The sequence below is a fragment of the Camellia sinensis genome, chromosome 7 (genome assembly GCF_055761805.1).
Source record: "Camellia sinensis isolate YWXY chromosome 7, ASM5576180v1, whole genome shotgun sequence".
Lineage (NCBI taxonomy): Eukaryota > Viridiplantae > Streptophyta > Magnoliopsida > Ericales > Theaceae > Camellia > Camellia sinensis.
Genome location: NC_138967.1, coordinates 83,911,100 through 83,936,541, shown reverse-complemented (window position 1 = coordinate 83,936,541; position 25,442 = coordinate 83,911,100).

Sequence of the window (25,442 nt, the reverse complement as noted above, 5' to 3'; positions counted from 1 at the left end):
TGACCATCCTTGTTACATGATTCTATGAATTTTTAATAATACAGTCTTATGTTGTAATTCTTTCAGTTTGACTGAAAGTAGGCAAATATCCAGATATATGAAACTAGTTCAAAGAAGAGTTTTTTGGATTTTAAATTATATGATTTTGAATCATTATTTCAAATATCTCTAGAATTCTAAACCCTTTAATGCAAACACACTCTTAGCTTATTAGAGTGGTTTGTGACTGCATACGCCCCAGGAAAAAGATTTCTTTGGGCCTCATAGATATGCTCTTAAAGCTATCATGGTTTCTGCTGCTTCCACTCAAAACTTAATGTATGCTGCTTATGAGTTGTCTCTTGCTGACAAAAGAAAATATTTGTGCAAATCTGTAAGCCATTTTACTTGTTCTTGCAGATTGGATTACTCTGTGCATACGTTATCAAAAAGTTCTACTTTGGCAGGTATGTAAATGCTGGTCTTTTGATTTGCCTCATTTTGTTCCACTGGAAAATCATGTTTTCATTTTTGCTTTATTTATTAATTTAATTGAGTCTCCAGAGGCAAGTGCTTCTGCATTATTATTATGCGAGTGACCAAATGAATGAATATAGTCCATTGTCATGAATCAAATGTACCTTAAAGCTACGTTATATTTTGGAGCTATTATATATATATATATATATTTTACCATTAGTGATAGTGATATATGGCATTCTTGTAATCTTTTGGCATCTTATATTATCCGTGTTGCTTTATCATCAAGGATCACCTCAACTCTTTGAAGTTTTGATTTGTTAGATGCATTTCTACTAAATTAGTTTATAAAATAAAATTATTTATATATGAGTTCAGATGTATTTGATAATATATTAATGTTTTCTTTGTTTATTTTTTTTTTTTTTTTGTAGATTGGTTTTTGATGACGTTTGGAAGCATACTTGCAAATGAAGATCAATTGTTGAATTTTGTTTCTTGAACATCAGTTGTAGTTGCAAATCAAGATTGAGTGTTGATTTTTTTTGCGGATTCTACGTTAGTTCATTTTGGGATTTGCTTTGATGGTTTTTTTGTTATACTTAATGGTTTATATTATTAAAGTTGTTTGATGGATATATTTTGATTTATAATATAAATTGTTTATTAAATTTTTTTGTGGAGTGATGTATAATAGCTAGTGGATTTCTTAGTACAATTAAAAGGCTATAGGGATATGAGCAAGGATATTTGTGAAATAATAACTGAAATTGAAATATAAAATATAGAACAGGTTTAGTGACGAATTTATTTCGTCATTTGAACTTGTTATTATGACAAAGTGATTATTCGTCGTTAATAAACATTTTTTGTGACAATTTATTGCAGCGCATATATGAAAGTTTTCATTGATTTTGTTGTTTGGTGACGAAATATATTTCGTCACGTATATATATATATATATATGTTTGCGACAAAATAAATTTCATCACGTATATAAATATATTTGCGACGAAATATATTTCGTCACCCATGTATGACTTTTGGAGACGAGAAATTCCGTCAGCTTTGCATCTTACTGTGACGAAATTATTTCCTCATCAATGATCAACATTTGTGAGAAATTTATTCGTCAACTAAAATTATAAATATGGTACTGAATAATTATTTGGTGACGAAAATGATAATTCTGGGCGACAAAATCCTGTTTTATTGGTGACAACAAATTTTGTCACTGAATTAATTTCATTGGTGACAAAATTATTTTTCGTCATGGTGGTTTTTAGTGACAAACATTCAATGACGAAACTGGTGACGAAAATATTTCGTCACAAATATCTATAGTGACGAAATTAGCTCTTTCGAGACAAAAAAAATCCGTCATTCAAGACCCAACTTGTTGTAGTGGCACACTTTGCACTTAGCTCAGTGCAAGGCGCCATGAGGGCGCTTTCCTATTTGTATCAGACAAGTTGGAGTGATGACGTGGATCCAATGTGGCATGGGTGACGTGGAATACAGTCAGCTCCACGTGGCAGTGACGTGTCGTCCGTTGGCAATGAGTCAACCAACTGATCAAACGATTGTGTGTCTGATCTGGAGCGAGTAGATTATAGCTGTTGATTGGAGATGTGCGCGATCGTACGGATGAGCTGGCACCCGATCGTGATCAGGTGTGATTAGTCAAGGCATCTATTCTGTGTCAGAATGATCTGCACCATTGATCGTCGATCCAATGGTCAGATCTGATCGGAGGGGACAAGACCATTCGATCAGATCCATCAAGGCTTATAAATATGCTACGAAATCAGGCATTTTATTCCATCCAAAATCCTGAAAAGCATTCCTGCAATTCTCTCTCTCTCTCTCTCTCTCTCTCTCTCTCCCTCTTGATTTTGAATTTTCGATCAAGAGTTTCTTAAGCAAATTACTGTTTTTCTTATTGATAATCAAGTTTTGCAGATTTGATTATCAGTGTCTTGGTTTCTTGATTATATCAATAGTGTTCTGATCTATTGTCGTCAGTGCAGACGGCGATAGACTAGATCTTTAGATCAGGCTTCATTGTATCCTGGAGGCAAATTTGTTGTAACCCCATGCACACCTTTTGGTGGATACAAATATTGTCTTTAGTAAAGCGACTTAGTGACGCGACTTGAAGCACTAATTTTCTATTCTATATAGACAAGATCATTGCCAAATTTTGAAGACCCGAAGGCCACCATTTGGTGAATTCAAGACCATTTGTTCCAACAGTTTATGCTTAAATTTTTTTTCCTATCTTTTTTCCTTTCATTTGTTTCCTCAATAATTCAATCTATAAATTTAAGATTCAAACACAACACAATCACAAGAACATTGAAGTTTATACAAGTATGTGTTGAATAACTTGAGAAGTTTATGAAACACAAAATGAATATCAGTAATTTTGATAAAAATTGCTATTCATACCGAATTTTTTTTGCAAAATATATTATTAAAATGATGTAATAATGATATTTTTGTAATTAATTATCATTTCAATAGACAATTTATTTTAAAATTCCAAGTCTCAATTTCAAATGTTGTATACAAATTATATATATATATCGTTGTATATCACTAACTCTAAATAGATTTTTCATTATTTTTTTTTTTATTACTCTAAGTTTTACATTTCAAATTTCAACATTTTTTTTTCTCGTTCCATCTAGATTCGTCTTCTTCTTTTTTTTATTTTTTTTCCCTCTAGATGATGGTTATAACTAGATGCTATTTTTACACGTGTTGCGTGTGTGTTTGTACCTTTGTAGTGCATTTTTTTTATTGACAATTTTTTGATGTAACTGAAAAAGAAAGAACCATCATAATCAAAACTGCATCAATCTGATTTTAAGTGCAATCCTAGACCTTATCTCAATTAAGTTGGCAACAAAAAAAAAATGCTAATAATATCCATATGTTGGGGAGCTGATCTAATAAATTTACTTCAAAGGTTATTGTACGGGGAGCAAATATATTCATTGCTTTCTGTACTCTTCGTGTTCAAGTTTTGCTTCTTTCCGAATGATCTAAGAACACAAAGACCATGAGCTACCCGGCGGTGTGTTGCCAGAAAAACTCTTTGACGGTCAAGTTAACACACTTAGAGAGAAGAAGAGAGAGGAGACAAAAGACAAATAGCCCTAATGACCAAAATTGCCAACCTGTGCACGGAGGCGTTGCGCCTTTTATATAGCTTTTGCATGCATTACTTTGCTCGTCATTTCCTGGATGCGTGGATGTACTACCCTTTCTATTCCTTACACGTATACACGTCAACACTGTTAAACAACATTTGGCCCAATGGCTAAATGGTATTGACGCGCAACTACTGGCAGGTTTTCCTCCTCACACTCCAATTGGGTCATGTAGCGACTCTTGTCGTGCTACCCATAACCCGGCACAAGGCCTTTTACCAACTCTCATCAATAGGCTCAACTCCGAGTTGTTTAACCGATCAACTGTGGCTCGACCAAATATTGCTCGGTCCATATAGAGGACAGTGTCATTAGCTCGGACTATCCTTAGGTCAGTCCATTCCACATGCAGTCCAGTCCTTTGTTCAGTGTAAATTCCCCTTAATTGCACACATAGCTCGGCCTATTCGGCTCATTGGATTTTTCCCTCTCAGTTATCTAATACACATCTATTGATATGCACATATGATGTCGATGCATTGTGGATAGTAATAGCATGATGAACTTTTGGTTATCATCGTACAAAATATTTGTGACTTTACAGTATATGGGATAGGAATGCACTTTTTATTTTAAATTTTTTATTTTTTCAGAGAAGGGCTAGGAATTCAAGTAATTTGGGGTGTCCATTTATGTAGAAGTAATGCATCAAATAAAGACGAAATGAAATAGAGATCTCCATTCTAATAGAGAGGAAATGTTAGAATTTATAAGTGCAAGATGTTCTTATTTTCAAGCCATGACAATAAGTGATTAATGAAAGTTTTTAAGTTAAACTGACCTTAGCTGAGACAACAAAGTTAGGATTTGAAATGTATGGATGAAAATCTCTTTGCTAAGCAAGGCATATTGATAAAACTTTTACAACTTAACCTTGTAAGAATAGACTATATTTTCATAATTAGGGGTTCAAATTCGAAAATTACACAAATTTTAAAATGATGCATTATGCCAACAAAAATAATATTTGAACACCATGCAACTATCGATCAATCAACATATCATCTAATTTTTGTCATTGGTTTGTGTCACTCCATGCAGCTATCTATCAATCCACATATCATCTAATTTTTGTCATTGGTTTGTGTCACTGACTAGTTGAACAGTTTTCTTTCTTTCTTTTTTATAGGCAAAAAGAAAATTTATGAACTTGAAATATAAAAATACAACGAGGCAGTAAAGAAGAGAAAAAGAATGGCATTACCAAAAGGCATATCCCAACAAAATTGGCACACACCTAAAGAAAAACTCAATCCATACCAAAATCTCCAAAAGAAAAACACCATAAGTTGGTAAGGTGCCAACAAAACAACCATCTATGAAAGTATACCACCTAAATGTGCATGTAGAAAATTAGATCACACTATTGGTGAGGTAAAGTCCTTCTCCCAAGATTAATTAAGAAACGAGTCTGAGTAACGTGGATGGATGCTGCAAAACTATTTTCTTGCAAATCAAGGTTAGCACTTGCCCAACCGTGTCATTATCCTAAGGACACTTCGATACTAAAGCCAAAAACACTTTAAGGGATACAAGAACTCACGATTACAGTTACTCTAATACGGACCTCAACTCTAGAAGGTGAAACCTTTATATAAGAGTGCATGCCTTTGAAGCTTTCCTATTTCAATTAAGAATATAATTGCCTAGCAAGTATTTATTTTCCTCTATTTATATGGGACACTTCCTAATTTGGATAAGATTTAACCACCTAGCTAATGCTTTCTTATCTAGATTAGTTAGTCCTATCATACATTTGGATTGTACAATCTCTGAGTCATACTAACCTTTGCTCTTATCTACAAGAAGTTATTTGGTGGGTTTGATTTGTCTAGTGGCTATGTGTCTATTTTATGAAAAGAGAACCTATTTTATAACAAGAGAACATATAATCATTTTATCTAAAGTATAAAAAAAGAAGAAGAGAAATTAGTTATGAAGCCCAATACATTTGTGTAGACGCGCCCGTGGAGGGCCTCACGCTACAGTTCGGACTCGATTTGTGTCACGGTTCTAAATCTGAACCAAAGAGTCCAAATCTGGCAAATCGTTTTGAGAAACAGATTTTTTGAAAAAGTAGTGCCAAACATGGACTGCTTTACCAGATACAGAGTCGCCACCTAAATATTTTTAATGGGGGGATTTAGGAAACCCTGACTCGGTGCCGAAGGCCACATGTCCGTCATCACCGGAGTTGTCTCGGCTCGGGAGCTTGGGTACGATCGGGGAAGGTCAGCTATGAGCACCCCCTTTCGCCCGGTCCGAAGACCGGCCTCTACTAACCGTGATATCCGTTTTTGAAAATGTTATGTATTCTTATTCCATTTATTAGCCTAGAATTACTATGTTATGCGCGCAGCAAACAAGTATAGACTAGATTGCCTAATTTGGAAATAAACATTGCATATCCGTTTGGTTTAAAAATGCTTTGGAATTTGCTACTCGCAAGTAGGCTAAATTACGGATTTCAACGAGTTTTTCCAACTCAAGCAATCCAACCTTCACCCACAGGCATTCAAAACAGTTTAACACATAAGCATCTAGCCACATGTTAAGCATGCCGACATGGCAACATTCACACTCATGCTATATGCTAAAGCGGAAATACTTACATCGTACTCCGTGCCAAAACAAAGAACTTGTTAGCAAACATGCATGATCCAAGTCCATGTTAAGTGCCTAATGCATCGCATACAAAGTGTTGCTAGAATAGGCTCGGCTATCCTAAACATGTCATGCGAAAATGCACAATTATCACATATTCACTTTTTGATTTGAAGTACGAATGCAGTTAGCGTGATGTACCGAGCCTAATGCATGTAATACAAAATGCATGAATGCACGCATGCATAGCATAAGTTATGCTGAATTTAAACATGCCCTAATCTACCATCATAAGCAGGTAAATAAAAGGGAAGAAAGACGTGAGGTTGGAAGACATACACACATTCACGCACACTTATTACAGATTTGCCCTCGCTCGGAGGGACCGAATAAATATTACAAATTAATTAACTAGGCAAGCTAATTAATATTACAAATTAATTAATTTAATTAACAAATTAAATAAATTAATTAAAACAGGAAAATCGTCTCGGGAAACGTGCCGCCATGCGCAAGCTGCCTCTGTTTTCTTTCCTCTGCTCCTCTGGAGGCTGTCAAAACCTCAGGGCTGCATCCCTGGACACTGGGGAGTACCACCGGCTGAGTGGGATCATCACCGGCACTGGTATGTGTCCATCGGCACAAAATTAAAGCTGTCGGCAGAGAAAAGGTTGCCGGCCGGCACCTTACACTGCCGGTCGGCAAAGAAAACCTGCAGGACCTGCAACTCACAGCAACAGAGGGCAAAACAAGGCATGGCAGCACATTTCAAGGCATGTATGCACCAACCATGTCTCTTATCATTGTAATGACTCAAAGGGACATGTGCCTCGGTTCTCGGACCATCAATCACGCATTTCCATGCGTGATGGCCCAAAGAACCAAGTATGCAACTTTGATTTCAAATGCATGCAAACCAATCAAACAAATTAGGCCCAATTCCTATCACCAATTCAAGGAACAAGGCATGCATGCAAGATGCAATGCAACCTAGGCATACAAGCTAAGAATGCAACATGGCATGGCAAGGTACTTATGCAAGCATACAAGCATACACATGGCAATGCAAATGGATGGAAAGATGGACTTATACATGAATTAGGCAGCTCTAATAAGGCCTAAAACAGTGGCCAAAGTGCTAAAAAGTGAGGGCTAAATGGCATACATACACACATGCACATAAGGACCAACACTTAAGCACCAATCAAGCAACATTCAAGCACACTTGAAAGGGACAAACATGAACAATTAGCATGCATTATAAGCTTTGAAAATGCATGTTAGGATGGTGCCAAACCAAGCAACAAATCAAGCCAAGCATGCACCAAATGGCCTAAGTGTTCAAAGCAAATCCAAGAAGCATTGAAATACACTTGCAAGACTAAACATGGTATGAACTTATTGACCCAAAACAGAGTTTTAGCACATAACATAAGGCCCGAAAGACCACTTAGATGGCATCTAAATGGCTCAAAACAAAGGCATGCAAAGGCACCAAAACATGGAGCAATGCTACACAATCTTCCAAAGCATTAAAGAGGCATGCAAGGCAATCAAACAAGCATGGAAATGGGACTGAAATGGCATATAGAATGATCCCAATTCACCAAAACAATGCAAAGATGCCATGCTACACATGCACATACTCAAGGCCAACAAGCCCAAATACAAAGGAGCTATATCAAGCATGCCAAAATCAACCCAAACGACTATGGACAGAGCTAAAACATGGCAAGATAAGCACATAATCTTCACAAGACTAAGCCTAAAACATGCTCCAACAAAGGCTAACAACCTAAGGCACATTAAGGCATAAACATGGCATTACATGGAAACTATGCTAAGCATGCATGGAGTTCCAAAACCAACTTAAAATCATGTTACATTATGGATATATAAGCATGAAAAACAACTTAAATATGCTCAACACACACTCAAGCATAGGCTTCCTTAAGAGGCCAAAATGTGTCCTTTTCAAGGACAACAAGGAGAGGGGGTGGCCCTCTCCTTCTTGGGACTTCAAAGCATCATCTTCACCACTGAAATCCCTCAAGATTTCAGTGGTGAAGAGACCTCAACACCAGAATCCCGGAGCTAGCACAAAATGGCTCAAAATAAGGCCTTTTGAGGCCTAAGGGTGGTCAACAACCCTCAAACAACAAAGCACTCTTAATAAACAATAAAAAGGGCTTAAAAACAGAACTTTTTTATGTTATACAATAAGCACAAAAACAGCTCTAAGATAGGTATAAAATCAAAGCAAAAATGGGGAAAAAAGGACTAGAATCTCACCCTTGAAGACCCCTTCACAAATGGTGCTCCAATGACCTCCTTGAGCTTGAATCCAACACCAAAACTTCAAAACAAACTCTTTAGAATCTCAAATCCAAGAGGAAGGTGAAACACTAGGTGTTTGTGTGCAATAGTAAGACACAAAACACCTAGTGAACAAAAGAGAGGGAAAGAGAGATAGAGTGTGTATCTAACTCTAACCCTAGAACTCAAACCCTAACAATGGCTGTTCTTCCTCTCAAAATATCCTAAGTCTCTAACCAAGCCTCTCTTTTGCCTTAGAGAGAGCTTCTCTCTATATTTTCTTGTAAAGCTTACAAGACAAGCTTTGCAAGAGGGAGATCCCTCCATACACGTGTATGGAGGGATGCAAAAGCAAGACAGCTGTTTAAAAATATCTGCAAAAGCAGATGAACAGCAATCGGCCGGCCAAAAATGCTATCTTGGCCAAAAGGAGTGCCGACCGGCACAAAAAAGTGCTGACCGGCAACAAAAAGTGCCGGCCGGCAAACTACATTGCCGGTGGCAGCAAAAACCAGCCGGCGGCATCTAGCCACTGCCGGTGATGGGTGGGGATGGTCTACAAACTCCACCTTGCCTCTCAAAGGCAAGATGCAAGTGTTTGGTGCAAAACCAGACACTAAACGGTTGAGTTCGGGGATCCTGAGGCAAGGCGCGCGAGCCGAGACCTCCGGGAACTCCAAACGAACACAAACATGGATAATCACCGAGTGTTCAAACGGTGACGTCCAAGTCTTGAGGACGGTCAAAAATGGGGTATCTACAATTTGACACAAAAAAAATCACATAAGATATAGATCGGACTTATAGAATATTTTTTGTCTATCTAGACAATTCATGTTGTGCCACATAACACTTTTATTCAAGGTCTTATTTCATCATTTTTTTTAATCGGCAAAAAGAATCTTTATTGATGAATAAACAAAACCCATATAAAAAAAAGTTATACATCAACAAAGAAAGAAGCTGTAAAAAGCACGACAGCCAAACTTAAAGATTCCAACTAGGTTGGTACCAAAGCCGACACAATCATATGATAGCAACCCACCATGTTGGTGGGAGACCAACCAACCAACAAACAAGAAAAACAAGACAACAACAACAAGGGCACATGCCCAATCACAACAGCAACCAAACCGCCACACCCTAATCAAACCTGCAAGCAAAATCTAACTAGCTTAAAATTGTATACAAAGTCATGCACTGAGTACTGTATGTCAAATATGCAACTCTTAGCCCAAAAAGCAACCCTTGTCTTCACTAGTTCCTCCAAATTAGCAAAATCCGGCTGCCACCCATTAAATACTATACCATTTCTCAATCTCCATATAGACCACATCAGCACAAAAAGGTACAATCTTCCAAATACACAGCTCATTCTTTTTAAAATTTACACCAGACCACCACTACAATAGCTTCTCCACAGAACCAGGAATTGCCCAGCTCAGCTCCCACCACTTCAAAATCCCAGACCAAACCCTCCAAATCAATGGGCATTGAAGTAAGACATGGTTAACATATTCCAACTCCTCTCTGTAGAAAACACACATGGTTACTAACATTGGCGCCCAACACTCCAATTCTCTGCAAAAAAAAAAACTGATTTCTTTAATCTGGCTTTCCATGCTAACCACCCAAAAAACTTAATTTTGGAAGGGGCAACATTCTTCGATAACCACTTTGTAATTCTTAAATCAAGCCCAACAATAGCTACACACCATTTCTACACTCATGCCACACTAAACTAACCTGTTGATGATGCTTCCCACCTCTAGCAATCCTCTGCTATCAATAAAATTCTGGGGCCTTTATTCAACCACTCATACAATGTATTGACTTCATCCTCTTCCCAAGTTCTCAAAGGTCTTCTAAACACTAGATCTCATTCCCTTGTATTCCCCTCCACCATATCTGTTTCACATAATATGATGGTGTCATCTGATTTTTCTCCAAATCCAAAGTTGGACATCATGAAGGGAAAAAAAAAATCCTAATTAACTGAATTGTACGCCTTCTCAAAGTCAAGTTTTAGAATAACCCATTTTTTCTTTGTTACTTTCCACCAATAACACCCCCATCAAGTATACATATTCCTCCTATGAATGCTGACTGAACCTCACTAATGAGTTTAGGGACTACTTTTTTCATCCTCTTTGAGAGTATCTTAGACAAAATTTTATAGGCTAAACTTTCCAAGCTGATTGGTCTAAAAGCCAGCTAGGTTTTCCTTCTTAGGCAATAAAGTGATAAAAGAACTGTTCAACCCCTTAACCAATTTTCCATTCTCATGAAAATCTTGTAGAAATTGAATAATCTCATTCTTCATCACTTTCCAGTTCTTTCGTAAACATGCCATGTTAAACCCATCTAGCCCTGGTGCTTTGTTCCCATCGCAGTCCTTTATCACAGCCCAGATTTCATCTTCAGTAAATTATTCTTCAAGCTCTATGGCTGCCTCTTCATTTCCAATAGTTATGAAAGGCCCTGTTAGCTTTGGCCTACTTCCTCACACTTCTATATACAATTTCCTAAAATGCCTTGCCACTGCTTGCTTCATTCTATCAGGTTCTCCGTAGCTAACCCAATTTTCAGTTACTCAGTCCAGTAAATTCTTGATCTTCTTTCTATTTACCATCACATGAAAGTACTTCGTGTTTTTATTATCCCCATCTTGAACCCACTTGAATCTAGATTTTTGGTGCCAAAGCCACTCATTTCTCCTACTTAGTTTCCACACTAAATTTCTCAATTCTCTTCTTCTACCAATCTCATCTTCTTGTAATGAGCCATCTTCAACTTTTAAGTTAATTTCATGGAGTTTTTTCTCTGCTACTTTTAGTTGATTTTCAATGTTACCAAATACCTCCACATTCGATTTTTTCATATCCATCCTTAGCCCTGATAGCTTCTTCATCAATCTATATCCTCCCTAGCCACGTACCTCTATCTCTTCCCAGGACTTCTTTACCAATGGCTTATGGTCTGGGTCCCCAATTCGTTTCATTCTTCAGGAGTAGTAGAGGACAGTGGTCTGATACACTCCTTGGCAACCCCATTGTTTTAGACAAAACTTTTCAGGCCATGATGAATCCAACAAGAACCTGTCCATCCTAATCCACCTATGTTCTTCAAAAGAATTGCACCAAATGAACTCTCTACCCAATAGAGGAATGTCTGTTAATTTTGTTTCCTCTATAAAATCATTAAAGTCATTTATTTCCCTGTCTCTCCTTGAGCATCCCCTCTTTCATTCACTAATCTAATTTCATTGAAATCACCTACAATACACCAAGAATTTTGAAAGGGTGGCCTAAGACTAACAGTTGGTTCCATAGCTTTCTTCTTCTCCCCACATCATTTGGTGCATAAATATTAACAATGACATAATCGAATGACTGATTGAACATACTTAATACAATGAGAAAGTTCTAAAAGGATGAAAAGAATGATTTGGTTTATCAATAAATGAGGTAGAGGCCATGTATATATAATAAATTCATGATACAATTTAGGAAACGATATAAACAAGGCACTAAATCAGTAATTGACACAATCACAAATTATATACATAATACTTAAAAAAAAAGATTCTATATATTTTAATTCCTATATTCAACACTCCCCCTCAAATTGGTGTGAAGATATTCAACAATTGCAGCTTGCCAATGGATGACTGGAGCAATGTCGATCCTACAAACTTTGTGAACATATCTGCTAACTACTGAGAGGAAGAGACAAAGAATGGACTCACAATACCAGTCTGAACCTTTTCTCGAATGAAATGAATATCAACCTCTATATGCTTAGTACGCTCATGAAGGATAGAATCAGAAGATAGCATAATAGTAGACTTGCTGTCATAAAATAAGAAGGCAGGACCAGTCTCCTTAAAACCCAACTCTGCTAGGATACAACGAATCCATAGAATCTCACATGTTCCTTGTGCCATAGTTCGATACTTAGCTTCCGCAGAAGATCTACAAACAACTGCTTGCTTCTTACTCTTCTATGATATAAGATGATCATCGTAGAAAGTGCATAAGCTAAAAGTGGAATGCCGATTAGTTCTAGATCTTACATGGTCAGCATCAGTAAAATAAGAGAGTCCAAATTGAGGAGCAGTTGTAAAGAATAATCCCAAGCTAGAAGAGGTCTTCAAATATCTCAAAATGTTATGAGCCACATCAATATGTTTTGTACGAGGCGCATGAATGAATTAAGTAACAACACTGACCCCAAAGGTCAAGTTAGGTCTAGTGTTAGTCAAATAAATTAGACGTCCAACAAGACGCTTATACATGCCTGGGTCCTCTAGCAACTCACCAGACTCTGATGTGAGCTTGACATTGGGATCCATAGGAGTAGACGTAGGGTTACACCTTAACATAACAGTATCCTAAAGTAGGTCAAGAGTGTACTTTCTCTGAGATAAGAAAGTTCCTATGAGTGAGCCACCTCAATCCCAAGAAAATACTTATGACTCCCTAAATCCTTAATATCAAAGGTGTGTCTCAAATCCCTTTTTACTTGATCACTGCCTACAAAATCGTCACCTATGAGAATAATATCATCTACATAAACCAACAAGACTATACACTGGCCGGCTGAATTATGATGGATGAAGCAAGTATGGTCTGAGTGGCACTGAACAAACCCCATGGAGATGGTGACAGAACTAAAATCCAAGCTCATGGAGATTGTTTCAACCCATACAAAGACTTGCATCGACACATTTTCCCGAAATACTCCCCTTCAGCCCCAAAAACCAGAAGAAGGTTCCGTATAAGTTGTCTCAAGAAAATCCCCAAGAAGAAAGGCATTCTTGACATGAAGCTGATGAAGAGGCTAATAACGGAATGTTGTAAGAGAGATAAGAAGACGAACCAAGGTAAGCTTGGCAATAGGGGCAAAACTAGCAACAAAATCCTTGCCAGGAACTTAGGTGAAGCCCTTACCACCAAGTGGGCTTTGCAATGGTTAACAAAGCCATCGGCTAGATACTTAATAGTGAATAGCCATTTACAACCCATAGTACTCTTGTGAAAAGGTAAAGGAACCAAATCCCAAGTATGATTTTCTTATAACGCTGTCATCTCAGCCTGCATAGCCTCCACCCATTTTGGATTCTGAAGGGCCTCAAACACAGAATGAGGAATGGCCTCTAATTCAAGCTTGCCAAGAAAAGAGTGATAGGTAGAGGGGACCATTCCTATAGAAGATACTGGGAAATGGGATTATTAATACTACTCAAAAAACCCCAATGGTTTGGAGAATGTCAATCCTAATGAGGATTACAAAGAGGAGGTGGAGGGGATGTATGTAAAGAAGAAGAAATACTTAACCCAAAGACTGGAGAGGCAGTAGGGGAAGTTGAAAGCGAGGGCGACAAGAGTATACCTGCAATGGGGGGGTAAAGGAGGGGAAGGTGGAGAATGAGGGTGGACAACCTCATCCGTAACCTCGTCCAAAATAGGAATAGGGCAAACACTAGAAGTAACGGAAGTGGAAGCCTGCAAAGGAGGGTTAGTACCAAAAAATGAGAGATCCTCACAAAAAAGTAACATTCAAAGTATGGTTAAAGTGACGAGACATAGGATGAAAACACCTATACCCTTTTGACATGGAAGAACACCACAAAAAGACATAATGAATTGATGTATCGTCTAACTTTGTACAAGCGGGACTGCAATCCTGAACAAAATAGGTATACCCAAAGACATGATGTAGGAGAGGAAATAGAGTAGTGTGGGGCATAAGAACATGAAATGGGTTAAGATCCTACAACACACGACTAGGGTTCCTAATAATAAGATAGACAATAGTAAGGATAGCCATATGTCAATAGGACTTAGGGACACTCGTACCACAAAGGAGACACCGCATAACAGACATAATATGATGGTTTTACGTTCAGGAACACCATTTTGGTCAGGAGTTCGTGGACATGTAAGTTGTTGAAGAATACCAGTCTGATTAAGATAGGAATGAAAAACATTGGAAGTATATTCCCCACCATTATCAGAATGGATATTCCTAACACCTGTGCAAAACTAAGTCTTAACCATTTGCAAATATTGAACAAAAATAAAAAACACGTCAGACTTACAATGAAGAAAATATATCCAAGTGCATCTAGTGTGGTCATCAATACATGTGACCTAATATCTATGACCAGAAAAATTAGGAATTGGAGATAGACCCCAAACATCGGAATGTATAAGGTCAAAATACTAGGGCACGAGCCATATGAGGTATGTAACTGGCACAAGTATGTTTAGATAATTCGCAAACCACACAATGAAACTTAAAATCTTTGCAAGCTTTATTTAACAAAGGAAAAAGTTAACATAAGTATTGAAAGTTAACATAAGTATTGAAAATTGACATGACTCATATGTGCATGCCACAATTCTAAAGTTTGAACATTAAAAACACAAGATATAGAAGCAAGCAAAACAGACGCTTGAAAACTAGCTAAAGTAGAAGGAGGTTGGTCCAATGGATCCCCAAAGTAGTAAAGTTCATCATGCTCATATCCCTTGCCAAAAATCCTCTTCGAACTTAGGTCCTATAATAGACACAAAGAAGGTAAGAAAATAACAATACAACTGAAAGACTTGGCAAGCCGACTAAGGGATAGTAGATTATATGCAAAATTAGGAATATGCAAAATAGAGGATAGAGTAATATCAGGAGATAAAGACACTTGACCCTTATGACGAACTAAGGATAAAGACTTATCAGGCAGACAAACAGATTGGTCTATAGTAGTAAGAACTGGAGATGAAAGAAGGAAAAACCCACCTGTCACATGATCATTAGCCCCAAAATCCAAAACCCATGAAGGACAACATGAAAAACAATAAAAGTACTTGTAACAAGAGTAGCAGTAGTGAAGGATGATGGGCCAAAAAAACTAGTGGTTAAAGTCCCAAGCTGATTCTGAAGGTGGCCAATCTGAGTTTGTAACTGCGATAAAATAGGAATACTCGGAGACCCAGAAGTATGAGAGGCCTCCACTAAAGCAGCAGTCTGAGTTGTGCTAGAACCACGAAGGCAAGAAGATCATTATCGCAACTCAGGATGAAGTTTAAAGCAGCGAGCCTTGACATGACCAGGAGCCCCACAATGATGATAGATAACTGAACCAGCAAAGCCCAGAGAACCAGAGTTTGTGGCAAGGGTCATCGGGTTAGATAAGACAGGAGTCATTGGAGTAGTAGTGGCTAAACCAGACACCGACGACACTCATCATTATCAATGGTGGTGAAGGCCTCATAGAGGGATGGCATGGGTGACGTGCTTAGAAACTGAGTTCAAAGAGATTCAAATTCAGAGTTTAAACCCATCAGAAACTGATAAGTGTGCTAACGGGCAAGGCGGCAGGACACAAGAGTGGCGGCGTCTACTGGTAACTCAGTCAAGGGCTCATATTGAGCCAATTCCTCCCAACGGACCTAAAGGTATCCAAAAAACTCTGACACAGAAAGCAGATTGGGAGGCACGAGCAATATCCTGATAGAGCTCAAAGATGCGAGCATCATTATGAGCATAGGCATACATTTGAGACAAAACACGGCAAAGACTCAAAACCATGTCGCAATAAAGAAACAAATGGTAAATATGGTCCTCCATGGAATTGAACATCCATCCTAGAATAGTGCAATTATCTATATCCCACCAAGCACGTGTAGGATCCATTCCTACAGGCTAAATAGAAGATTATAGCCGATGGGCCTTTCCCTTTCCCCCTAAATAGAATTTAAGGGAGCAACCCCAAGCAACAAATTTTTTTTCATTCAACACCACACTCGTAATACAATGAATAAAAGTGTGATGAGAAAGAAAAAAATCAGAAGTCATTAGTACAGGTTTAATGGGGATATCGAAAGCAACAATAAGGGATGGGTCAGTCATGGTGGATGAATAAAGGCTAGAAAACACAAAATCACAACAACACAGTCCAGAAAAATACCAGAAGCCAGAAAAAACTCAACGGCTAGTCCAAATAAATGCTACCAAACAAATTTGGTAGTCCACTAAATAAATAAATAAATAATGCCAAAAAGGTGCTTAATATATCAGCACCACACCCTAGAAAGGAAAAAAACAGGAATTGAACTGCCCTAGAAGAGCTGCCAAAGCATCTATGGCCAGAAACACCCTGGTTGGTAGCCAGTAAGACCATTGGCAGCACCAGGGTAGCCTGCTGAGGGGTGTAAAGGGTTGGGTAGGTGGTTTCAGGGGTTCTAGGTAGCTGGGTGGGGCTATCGGGTAAAATAGAGGGCTGGAAGGGGATTATCGACACTCAAGGAAGAAAGAAGAGGATGAAATAGTGGCTGGGCAGTGGGGTAGAGGTGCTGACAGTGGCTGGGCAAAAGACTAGGGTTTATGTGCTTTGGTTCTGATACCAAAAATGATGAAAAGAATGATTTGGCCTACCAATAAATGAGGTAGAGGCTATGTATACATAATAGATTCATGATATAATTTAAAAAATTATATAAACAAAGTACTAAATTAGTGGTTGACACAATCACAAATTATATACTGTAGCTTACTTTTCATGCTCCTTTTGGATACGATTAGCCCTACAGTTCAGACTCACGTGATTCTGAATCTGATTTCACAAGTGGAATGTGAAATAGATAAACACAAATGAGTCAAAATCCGACAAATCTTTTGGAAAATCAATGTTTGAATCAAATGCCAAAAATGGAATGCTTTGTCAAATTTCAAAGTCACCACCTAAATATTTTTCAAAAAATTTAGAAAACCCGTGACTCATGCCAAAGGCCACTTATCTGTCATCACCAAAGTGTCTCGGTTCCAGAATTTAGATATGAGAGGAAAAGGAATGTGTTACGGGAATAATGAATGATGTGTTCGCTTTGTCCACTAATCACAATGAAGGTTGACTCGAGAAAATTCATGGAATGTAATGTTGTTCAGGGGTCCGTTTCCCGCCGTATTTTGAGTCGGCAAAGTGTGGCGCTTAAAACAGGTTCCGCCTTCCTTCCGGAGTAGCGCCTGGTAAAATGTGTGGCATGTTGGGATATGTAAAGGTTCCGCGTTCCTTCCGGCTTGTGACCAGTAAAGCGTGAGGTTCCGCATTCCTTCCGACTTGTGACCGGTAAAGCGTCTGACTCGTGGAGATAACTTGTTAATCGATCCGGTGTTTGATATGACATTATTTGAAAGAATGGAAAATGAAATGATAATTGGATTACAAGTTGGTGATGATGGACTCACTGGATTGCTTGTGACTATAAGGGAAAATTATTAGTTTTGTTTTGTAAATAATTGAAAAATTGAATTAAAAAGGGTTTGTTATTCTTGTGTTGTGTTTGAGCTCGAATTGATAATGCAGATATGGATGTGATGTAGTTGTGATATGTTGGATTATAATTGATAATGCAAATGTGGATGTGATGTAGTTGTTAGACAAGTAGGAGTGGAGTGTAGGATAATTGTTGTTGAATATAAAGGAGATTTGGATTTCTATATTAAGGAGTTATAGCAAATATGAATAGACTGGTGGGAATGGAGTGTGTGAGGGCTGTTTTTAGTATTAAGGGAACTTGAACTTGAGGCTATGGTGTTATAATTAATGTAATTAGTAAAAAGGAAAAATGGAAATAAAAAGAGGAATGTTAAGATGGAAATTAAATGAGGAATATTTTGGAATTGGTTAATCAATTTATAATGATGTTGTTCCTTAAACATATTTGTTTTCAAAAAGGATTTATGGCTTTCGGATGATAAGGGATAATTTTGTATGGCTAAAGGTTTTCCTTAAATGTTCAAATAAATTTTGAGAAAAATGTACTCTACTTGTGATATTGTGAAACTATAAAACATCACTGTACTATATGGTATCACCCTGGATGTATGATCATTTCTATCTATAGGATGGTTATTGTTTTAGAACTATGAGATTGCTACTGGGCAATGTGTTCATCCCTTGTTGTTTCATTTTTCTTACAAGAAGAGAATTTGGTATGACTAGTTGGAGAGTTAAGAAGTTCACGTGTCTATTATGTGTAATCTCATTGTACATTGATGTTTGTAGTATTTATTTCTAACTCCATAGCGGAAACTTGGCATGTATTATTATTGTTGTTGTATTTATTATGAGAGAGAACATGTATTATTATGTTTCTATTACTCTAGCGTAATAGATATTTAAAAAAAAAAAGGACCAAAATTAAAGGCTTTTGATAATGTTTTCGAGTAAATAAAATTGGGGCCTTACACTACTAACATAGTATATGATCCAATTCAAGACATGTGGTAAATCATATATTCATTTAAGAAAGTTGAATGCGACATTGGTTAGTATGATGAGTCAAACCGATATGCATGCGAGACGAGTGTATGCAAACATGGAAAATGCTAAGGAAACATGATGCTCTATGCTACCATTATAAGTGGATAAATAAAAGGTAGAATGAAATGGGGGTTGGAAGACATACACCATTATTACATATTTTTTCCCTCGCGCAGAAGGGTTCGAATAAGTGTCCGAGTCTCCGAATTAATAGCTTACTATTACAACACCAAAAAAGTGAATTTAGCTAAATTAACTACTCATTACATATTCAAATGAACTAGAAATTAACTAGCTATCTAATTTTATTACAACAAGGGTATTATAACAATAGTTAATTAGAACAATAATATTAATACAAGCAATAATAAGGCACAACAATCACATGCACAGTGCCCAGAAACTGTTCTGTCTGCCCAGACTACTTTGCCTCACCCTTCGTCACTGCCCTTTATTTCTGCCAAATGTCACTGTCTACCACACATTGGGGGCCTGTCGGCCCCAAATAGGACCCAGCCAAGTCCAAAAATAGCCAGTCGTGCCCTAATTTCATGCCAAAAATGTTTTTTGTGCTCTGAGGTAAGGACAGTGCAGACAGAGCCTTTCTAGGTCCTATTTGTCCTTTCTGCTCTTCTCTGTCGCATTAAACTCAAGAGAAGAACAAATTCGAGTCCGAAACCATCAATAAGCACAAGTTGATGGCTTGATGATCCCGAGCACGTTTGGACAAAATTGAATAAATGCAATGAAAAACCACCACCCCTCCCTCCTGTCATGAAGGCTCAAAGAGGGAAGTAGACACGCTCTACGTCTCATCAATGTATTATGGATTGATAAGTGACAATTCTTAGAGCAATGGACTTGGCTTAACGTCCGGCCAAATCCAGCCATCTAAACATTTTCTCTATGTCGGTTTCATTAATTTTAAACCAATTTTATTAAGCCTTTCCATTCTTTAACCAATTTTCCAAAGTGATGTTTAAGTCCACTAGATGAGAAGAAATGTCAAATGAAAAGTGATTCCTAGCATAAAAGGGAGACTACGCCTTGACAATGAACCTCCGTAGAGATTAAGCCGTGGAGCATAAGTCTCTTTCTTATGCCTTGAATAACAATCAATCATTTGAAATAACTCTCAAACGAAAGAAAAGAAGAAAGGTGGGAGAGCGCAGAAATGATCATGTGAAGTTGATTATTAGGATGAGACCCTTGATATGAAAACTAAGTAAAACAAAGCCATCAACTCAAATGACTCAGTGTCTAACGCCTAAACAACTGAAGCCACAAGGACTTACAACACAACAAGCTAGATATTCAAAGCATAAACTAATTAAATAAATTAGGACAGCCCTAAACAACCTCTAATATGTGAAAAAATAGTGGCTAAAAGTACACGAAAAGAGATGAGGAATTGTCACGACCCAAACTCGCCCCTATGGGTTTAGCATCGTAACCGACCAGTAATCCGTGATTACCGAAGGCCTGCTTAACAGTAATGACAATAATACAGAGTAAGGGGCTGGCGGAAGCCAAACAGTAAATAAAAGATGTCCAATGAGCTGTGAAAACCTGAATGCAAAAAGACTTTTATGCACAAGCCACATTCATAACCAAAACATATATACATACGTCATATACACATGACATCCGAGTTAGGGACCACATCCCTTCAATCTAACTGTACAGTTGGAAAGTCTTATTTATCTATTACAAAATAGAGACAAAAGGGGGAATCTGAAACACCCCAAAACAGCCTTGGCTTGAACGGACTTGGAATCTTGAAGTGAGGCACAATGGTTGGCTTGACAAAAACATAAGCTTAGCTCGACACTCCTAGCTCTGGTCCGATGCCTAGACACCTACATATGAATATAAATAGTGAGCTAAAGCCCAGTGAATAAATAATGCATAAAGAGGTTAAGAATGAATGTCCTTTCATTAATTAAAATAGTCATTTGCATCAGTAAATCAGTTAATCAATCGGTGGCTCATATTTCATGCCATATCAGTCATTTAGAAATCATAATAGTCATACGTGGTACGTCCAATAGCAAAACAGTACAGTAGGTCTTAATAGACCGAATAGTCAGTTGATGGCCATCATGACAGTAAACAGTAGTAGTTCCAAACATTGGAACTGACAGAGATCTCTGTAACAATAGCAATAACAGTACAGTAATAGTAAGTTGCTATGGATGCCACGAGTATAGTTTACAAATAGGACAAACATTCATTCAGTAAGTAATGTCATTTCAGAAAGCAGTACAGTCAATCGTTCAGAAATAATTATAGTTGAATGTATCTTTACAACATTGTTACTCACAGAGTACTGGGCTACAGACAAGGTAGTCAGCGTCCTCGGGTGCTAACCCTACACAGTTACAGAACAAACACACACACTAAGTTATACACTTGAGATTAATAGCTTAGCCCCTAAACTTGACTTGGTGTGGTTCTATAACATTATCCTCATTAAGATGCCTTAAACATGGCCTAGGAATGCCTAGGATGGGATGAGAATGCAAAAATTGCACTTTAAAACACTTTTCAAAATTTGCTGAAAACAAGGGTCTTGCTCAAGCATGGTTTTCCCCGCTCGAGCGTGACTTCCCTCGCTTGAGCGGACTGCAAACCCATGAAAAAGTATTGGATGCACGTTTTTCACGCTCGATGGACGCTCGACCCATGATCGAGCGTGAGACTCAGACCCTCGCTCGAGCGCAGATTACCTCGCTCGAGTGGACTGCAACACACATGAACTTCTGGGCATATGCATTTCACGCTCGAGCGTGACTATCAACACTCGAGCGGAAGTGCATGTACTCAGAGGGTACGCTCGAGTGTGAAGTCCTTCGTTCGAGCGTGGATTAAAAATCTGGAATTTCCAGATTGATCCCCAAGCACAAAACTCAAGCATTAAAACTTCAAACTCGATCCTTTTGGGCTAATTTTATGGAAAACAATTAGAAACCCATAATACATCATGTTTCAAAGATCATTTTATAAAATCAAGCCCAAAGGTTTGCCAATTGAACACTAAATTCAAAGAAACTAGAAGAACAATGCAAGAACACAACATGCATGAGTTCCCATGAACTCTAATGTTCCAAAACATGATCAAATGCAAGATTGAGCTCAAAATCAAGGTGAATTCATGGACTACAACCAAAATATGGACAGGTGTGTGGAAATTCTCATGTAAATAATCTCGAAACTCAATTATATGGATATGCATGCACACATTGCTACTCAATTCAACTCTTTAGGCTAGAACTTGACTCTAATCTCCAATCTTTCCATGAACCATGCAAGAAACAACTTAAATTCATGTTCAAGAAGGTGAGTTTCCTACCTTAGGCCTTGAATTCCAAGTATGCTAGCTCAATTTTGCAAATTCTCTTTAATTCCTCTAGTTTTCCAAGCCAAATCTTGTTGAATCAATTCTTTTCTCCTACTCCCCCTCTCTCTCTCGGTTTGGTCTAGAAGTTGGATGATGAATGGTGTATCAAAATGCATGAATTAAGCCTCAAAGATGCTTTTGAAAGTGGCCCACCAATGGCAATCATGTAATAAACTCAAGTTGATGTAATTTAACATTATTTAATCTAATTTAATCATTCCAAATTGAATTTTTATGAAACCTACCATAAAATCACATAAATCCTAATTAACATATAACACTAAATGATTTCTGAATCGGTCGCCAATAAGGCTTTCAATTCGCAATTCGAAGCCAAAACACGAACAAATCATTCAATGACAAATAGATAGAAATGCAATTAAGCAACATGCTAATGAAATCAAGCTAGGATTTCATCTTAATCGATTATTTATCATGCTCAATCACAGTTTAACACTAATCAGAGGTGAGAGTTGTCACAGGAATGAAAAGACACAAAGCTAGTAAACAAGAGCAAGGAGATATGGCTAATGTCTCCACTTTTTGAGACTTCTAAACCATTTTTTCAGCCCTTTCAAACACTAAAAACCAGTTTGAAAGCTAAAGAAAAGAGAGCAAAAACAAGAGATATGAGCTATGAGTTAAGGCACAAGAAAGGGTGCTAGCCCTCTCTACCTTTGGTAGCTATCCAACCCCAAGTTCCAACACTTGAAATGGATCCAAAACAACACAAAAACACTAGGAATAGATAGAAAGAGACAGAAATGAAAACAAGGAGAAAGGTGGTATACTTTGACCTCTTGAAGAGGACAACCTCTTGTTGTAAACCAAACTCAATCCAAAGGCCCTCTCAAGTGTGAATTGTGATTCACAAGTCTCAACCAAGGCTCTAAGGCTTTGCTCTAAGGTCAGTTTTGGTGTATAGATATGGCGTAAGGATGACAAAATATCTCAAAGCTAGCTTGCACAAGAAGAAGGAGCTCACAAGGGTGATTTAGCTTCTTTGAAATTTTTCTAACCCTCAACACAGTGGTTTAGGCTCGTATTTATAGAATTTGAGAAAAATAGGTCGAAAATATCTTCAAAAATGGACAGCTGGCTGATTCCTGCCCAGAATAGTGTTTCTCGCTAAGAGACCCGACCGGCCCGAAATGGCCACGATCAGCTCCCAATGTGCTCCTTTGTTCCTTTGTTTCATTGTTAGTGCAAGTCAGCACAGGTTTCAAAAATGAAATTTTGGGGTACAAATAGTGTAAATATGAAAGGTCTGGGCTCATTTCAAAGCTTGAACTTAGATCCTTCATTGAGAATTCGAACCACACTCAACGCAACTTTTATCATCGAGTGCGCAGGACAAAGCGTCCAAGTCTTCCGGCCAGTCAAAAATAGGGTGTCTATAGTTGCCCTTCTTTGACAGAGCTCGAAGTCATGAAATGACGTGAGTGAATGTCAAAGCCCAGAGATGACCCATTTGACGAGGCCGTAAGACTTAGGCAAGAAAATAGATCAAAATACAATTGGTTGAACACGAGGGGTGCCTACATATCCTTTTGCCAGGAATCAAACCTGTGTAGTTCAGGGGTGAAATGCAAAATGATATGTAGAAAATAACTTATGATCATGCATTGAAACAATACAATGAAACATTTGAATGAAAATAACAAGCAATGAAATAATGTAATCAAAACAAGAATACAACATTAAACGAAAGCATAAATCAGAGCAAAACAAATCTAGTCGTGTCTCACACGGAAAGAAGTGAGTCAATAAACACATCTCACGTGAAAGAGGCAAAGAAAGTACAACCAAGCTACGTCTCATGTAGAAAGGATGTAAGAAAATGCAGGCCTAACTACGTCTCACGTAGGAAGGGTGAAAAGCTCCATACCAATTTGCTTCTCATGTAGAGGGGGTGGAGGATGGTGTGAACACCAGGCGCACCTGATGTTTTGAACTGAGGAAAACAACTCTGAGCGTGTCTCACGTAGAAGGAGGAAAGATGGTGTGAACACTAGGCGCACCTGATGTTCTGAACCGAGGAAACTAGAGGTCCTAATGCGTCTTACGCAAAAGGAGGAAAGATGGTGTGAATGACAGGCACACCTGCTGTTTTTAACTGAGTTAAAACAATAATGCTAACACGTCTCACACGAGAGAAGGAAAGGTGGTATGAACAGTAGGTGCACCTGGCATTTTTAACCGAGGAAAGGTGGTGTGAACACCGGGTGCACCTAGTGTTTTTAACCAAGTTAGAACAACAATCCTAGTGCGTCTCACGCGAGAGGAGGAAAGGTGGTATGAACACTAGGCACACGTGGTACTTTTAACCGATTAAAACAATCCTAACGCGTCTCACGCAGGAGGAGGAAAGGTGGTGTGAACAAATAGGCATAATTGCTGTTTTTAACCGAATGAAATCAAGATCTTAACGCGTCTCATGCGAAAGGAGAAAAGGTGGTGTAAACAAACAGGCGCAGTTGCGGTTTTTAACCAAGTGAAATCGAGATCCTAATGCATCTCACACGAAAAGGAGGAAAGGTGGTGCAAACAAACAGGTACACTTGTTGTTTTTAACCAAGTGAAATTGAGATCCTAAGGCATCTCACGCGAAAGGAGGAATTGAACTTGCAAAAGAGCAAACAAAATTTCAGAACTTGGCAAAGCAAAATTATCTCATCCCGGGAAGGCCTCGAAGAATGAAGCCCAAGGAGATAACTCGTCAAGGGGCCAAGTTTAAACGTGGGTTTCAAAGTAATCCAAATTAGTAATTCAAAATTTGAAGCTAAGTTTGTCGATTGGGCTTAGTTTGAATGTGCTACACCTAAGGAGAATGATATAACGGTGGAAATAACACACGAAATTCGAAACCACTATGAAACCACGGGACAAAACCAGACAAACAACAAAATAACAGCACACATTATGACTAAGGCAATTATATAGTAACAGAACCACTTAAACAAAACGAATTATGAATTAAACAAACTATGCATTAAACAAATTACGAATTTAACCAACAAAAAATTAACAAAATATGCATTTAAATTACTACGAATTAAAAATTACAAACTTAACCAACTACGACTTAACAAAATATGAATTTAAATAAATATGAGTC